General features: G+C 43.0%; 1 long non-coding RNA gene across 1 annotated transcript; it reads left to right on the forward strand.

The window, feature by feature from the left end:
- The first annotated feature begins 821 nt into the window (after window positions 1-821).
- On the forward strand, window positions 822-1879 carry LOC146790010 (uncharacterized). Its single transcript, XR_014969515.1, has 2 exons — window positions 822-934; window positions 1224-1879. It is a non-coding gene; the product is annotated as an uncharacterized LOC146790010 (long non-coding RNA).
- Window positions 1880-4873: the final 2994 nt, after the last annotated feature.

Genomic DNA, 4873 nt, shown 5'->3' on the forward strand with positions numbered 1-4873 from the left:
CATGTTAGGGATAGGGTAGGTTGGAACAGTGCTGGAGTTGCGTCGCGCTTGCGACGCAACTGAAGCACTGCGCCAACCTTACGCCATCGGATGCGTCACGCATCTGTTTATTCCTGCGCCATGATGCGCCGCATTGTAAATGCGGCGCATCATGTGTGGCGCAAGGGTAAACTTGCGTGACGCATCATTCCTGGCGCATCCTTGCTGATTTGCAGGGATGCGCCAGGCAACATAAATCTGCCCCCTAGTAATCAGGGTAGTGCACGGGATCCAGGAAGCACGCAAATAAACAAACTGCTGACAGAAAAGCCAACAAGAAATAAATGAAAGGAGTGCACGGCTATTTGTGTTGAATGCATTATCTTCAGTCTACCCTATCAGCCTGTTGCACCCACAGAAGAAAAAGTTTGGATAAATCAATTCAAGAGATACGAATGCACACACGTGAGGTGCACATCTTAGTCATTTAAGGAACTTGCTAATAAGTATCTGGTTACTCCAGGACTATGGACATGAATACTTGATAAATCTTTCAAATATCGCATTGCTCGCAATAATACGTGTTTTTACTGTATGCTTATGTGTCTAATTGTTGTTCTTTTTTTTAACAGCGCAACAAATGAATATCAAAAGGGAGGTGCGGGGACTATAATTGATATGTTTGGAATATTACGAGTTGAGTTAGAGAGATTAGATCGGGATAATTGAAACAAGGGAGTTGTGATTGGGCAATTTATAAAGAGATGGATTGTGGGATATTGAGTCACAAGTGACAATCTAGTGACTATAGGGAGGTTGTGATAGGTTAAATCAAAGAGGCGGGGTAATGCCACAGGAGTTTAAATCAGTAGAGAAGGCACGCAATTGACGCTAACATCGTCTCAAGAGGAGAAATGATTTTGAAAGGGAACACCTTGGAATAAATTTGTTAAAGGTACGGGACGAAGTAGATTCAAGTAGGGTTACTATTTACGAGTGAGTAGACGGTTGGGTGTCATTAAGCGAGTAGATTTAGGGATTGTTTATGTATGATAATTGAAGGTTAACAATTGAGAGTACGGGTAGTTTTTCAGGCTAAATGGTGGGAGGAACAGAGTTCAGTTTTTAGAGGGAAAAGCGCTGTATAACAACACAGTAATGATTTGTTAGCAATACATAAGTATGCAGTTTGTAATTGTGGTCAAGTAATTGAATCCTAATAGTAATGTTCTTTTAATTTGTAGAAAACCCCTGAAGAAGGGCTTTTAAATAGCCCGAAATGCATTGGGTGCATTGAGATCTGCAACTAAGAATGTTTTATGTTTTTTCCACGTGCCTTGACAAAGGCTTGGATTAGCATATTCGTGGCATAAGAAGCAGCTAAAAACATATTTATCTCACGTGTGTGAAAACAACGAAGAAATAAAAGTGTTTATAAAATTCGGGACTTCATGGATTAATTGTCGCTGTAAATGGTAGAGTTCAAAATCAGTGATAATTATTACAGAAGCTGTGCGCCTGGTTCAAGGAGTGAAATGTCGCTCCCTTTTTTGATGTCTTTACTACGCACCGTGTAATCAGGGTAGTGCACGGGATCCAGGAAGCACGCAAATCAACAAACTGCTGACAGAAAAGCCAACAAGAAATAAATGAAAGGAGTGCACGGCTATTTGTGTTGAATGCATTATCTTCAGTCTACCCTATCAGCCTGTTGCACCCACAGAAGAAAAAGTTTGGATAAATCAATTCAAGAGATACGAATGCACACACGTGAGGTGCACATCTTAGTCATTTAAGGAACTTGCTAATAAGTATCTGGTTACTCCAGGACTATGGACATGAATACTTGATAAATCTTTCAAATATCGCATTGCTCGCAATAATACGTGTTTTTACTGTATGCTTATGTGTCTAATTGTTCATTTTTTTAACAGCGCAACAAATGAATATCAAAAGGGAGGTGCGGGGACTATAATTGATATGTTTGGAATATTACGAGTTGAGTTAGAGAGATTAGATCGGGATAATTGAAACAAGGGAGTTGTGATTGTGGAGTTTCTAAAGAGATGGATTGTGGGATATTGAGTCAGAAGTGACAATCTAGTGACTATAGGGAGGTTGTGATAGGTTAAATCAAAGAGGCGGGGTAATGCCACAGGAGTTTAAATCAGTAGAGGAAGCACGCAGTTGACGCTAACATCGTCTCAAGAGGAGAAATGATTTTGAAAGGGAACACCTTGGAATAAAGTTGTTAAAGGTACGGGACGAAGTAGATTCAAGTAGGGTTACTAATTACGAGTGAGTAGACGGTTGGGTGTCATTAAGCGAGTAGATTTAGGGATTGTTTACGTATGATAATTGAAGGTTAACAATTGAGAGTACGGGTAGTTTTTCAGGCATAATGGTGGGAGGAACAGAGTTCCGTTTTTAGAGGGAAAAGTGCTGTATAACAACAGAGTAATGATTTGTTAGTAATGGTCAAGTAATTGAATCCTAATAGTAATGTTCTTTTAATTTGTAGAAACCCCTGAAGAAGGGCTTTTAAATAGCCCGAAATGCATTGGGTGCAGTGAGATCTGCAACTAAGAATGTTTTATGTTTTTTCCACGTGCCCTGACAAAGGCTTGTATTAGCATATTCGTGGCATAAGAAGCAGTTAAAAACATATTTATCTCACGTGGTTGAAAACAACGAAGAAATAAAAGTGTTGTTTATAAAATTCGGGACTACATGGATTAATAGTCGCTATAAATGGTAGAGTTCAAAATCAGTGATTATTACAGAAGCTGTGCGCCTGGTTCAAGGAGTGAAATGTCGCTCCCTTTTTTGATGTCTTTACTATGGACTGTGTTATCAGGGTAGTGCACGGGATCCAGGAAGCACGCAAATAAACAAACTGCTGACAGAAAAGCCAACAAGAAATAAATGAAAGGGGTGCACTGCTATTTTTGTTGAATGCATTATCTTCAGTCTACCCTATCAGCCTGTTGCACCCAGAGAAGAAAAAGTTTTGATAAATCAATTCAAGAGATACGAATGCACACACGTGAGGTGCACATCTTAGTCATTTAAGGAACTTGCTACAACGAAGAAATAAAAGTGTTTATAAAATTCGGGACTACATGGATTAATTGTCGCTATAAATGGTAGAGTTCAAAATCAGTGATAATTATTACAGAAGCTGTGCGCCTGGTTCAAGGAGTGAAATGTCGCTCCCTTTTTTGATGTCTTTAGGAAGCATGCTTCCCATGTGTAAATATCTGGTAACTCTGTGACGTCGCTCAAGGTTGTCGTATCTTGATCGTGAAGCACGACAGGAGTCGGTTTCTGGAATCAGGTATCTTTATTCTTTTCTTGCAGTGTAAGCTTACATGTCCTGCCTCATCCCTGATCTTCCCTTTCTGCCCGTCCCCCACCCCTTGACCGGAAGTGGTGTCTGGTTCCTTGTCCCCCTCCCCACCAGTCGGGTCCAGGGTCCTAGTGCCCTCTGCCCAGGTCATGACATCTCCCCCTTTGTTGCAGAAATGACAGAAAAATGGTGGATGCCAAATAGTTGTAGAGAGAGAGAGAGAGATATATAGAGAGATGTATAGAGAGAGAGAGAGAGAGAGAGAGAGAGAGAAAGTGCCCTCCTTACATTTCTTCAATCAGTCTCTTTGGTCTTTTGCCCTCTCTTCTTTGGCGTGTTTCTCCTTTGTCCGTCTGCTCGTCCTCATCCTGTCTCATGCCTGCGTCTCCTGTTGCGACATCTCTTCTGACTTCGACCATGATCTTGAGTGATATGGTTGCGTCCTGCTGATGCTGTTATCATGGGCCCCTTTACCTCGGCTCCTTTGAGAACGGCTGTCCGATTTTCTTAACTGCCGCTGCCTCACCACCACAATATCGCCTTGCTTGAGGTGCGCAGGAGTGGCATGTCTCCTTGCATCGGCATATGCCTTCATTTTCTCCTTGGCCTCTTGGTCTTTGATGGCGATGCTGCTCTGCTCTGGCATTGTTGTTGCTTCCATCTGTGGTAGCCTCGTCCTGCTTGATCTGCCCAGAACTAGCTTGGCGGGACACCGTCCTGTGGAGCTGTGAGGGGTGTTTCGATAGTCCCTTAGTACTTGACACAGAGCCTGTCCTATTGATATCTGCACCAGCTCTGCTCTTTGGACAGCCTTCTTTATGCTCCCCATGAATCTTTCCACCATGCCATTCGCTCGTGGCCACAGAGGCGTTATTTTCCTGTGGTGGATCCCTAAATAGTCCATACATTTTCGAAATTCTTCCCCTGAGAATGGTGGGCCATTCTCTGTCTTTAGTGTTTGTGGGGAGCCCCACGCCGCAAATACGTCGTCCAGAGTAGGCAGCGTTTCGATTGCTGATGTGGACGATACTTATCGCACGATGGGAAACCTGGAGAATTCATCAATTATCACGAGCAGGGAGTTTCCCGTTTCCAGAGGCCCGTAGAAGTCTGCTGTCAGTTCGGTCCACACTGCCCGCGGGAGTTCTGACATTTGTAATGGTTCCGGTTTTGCTGGCTGCCCTGTTGTTTGTCAGATGTGGCAGTTTGTGACGGTGGCCTCCACCATATTGTCCAAAACCGGGAACCACACTTTCTCCCATAGCAGTTTCTTTGTTGCCACCATGCCTCTGTGTGATTTGTGCGCCAAGTTTACAGTCTGTCTGCGCAGAGCTCTTGGCATCACTATTCTTGTTCCTCGCATTATTATTCCATTTTTGGTCTCTGATAGCTCTTCTTGAATCTTTTTGAATGCCAGCATTTCCTCTTTGATCACTCCATTTTCCATGATGCTGTTGTTGTTGACATGCCTCCATCTCTGTTGTCTAGTTACCATTTTGACCGCCTGCATTGTGGCGTCCCTCTCTGTTTCGAGCTCCAACTCTG

The sequence above is a fragment of the Triturus cristatus genome, chromosome 10 (genome assembly GCF_964204655.1).
Source record: "Triturus cristatus chromosome 10, aTriCri1.1, whole genome shotgun sequence".
Classification (NCBI taxonomy): Eukaryota; Metazoa; Chordata; class Amphibia; order Caudata; family Salamandridae; genus Triturus; species Triturus cristatus.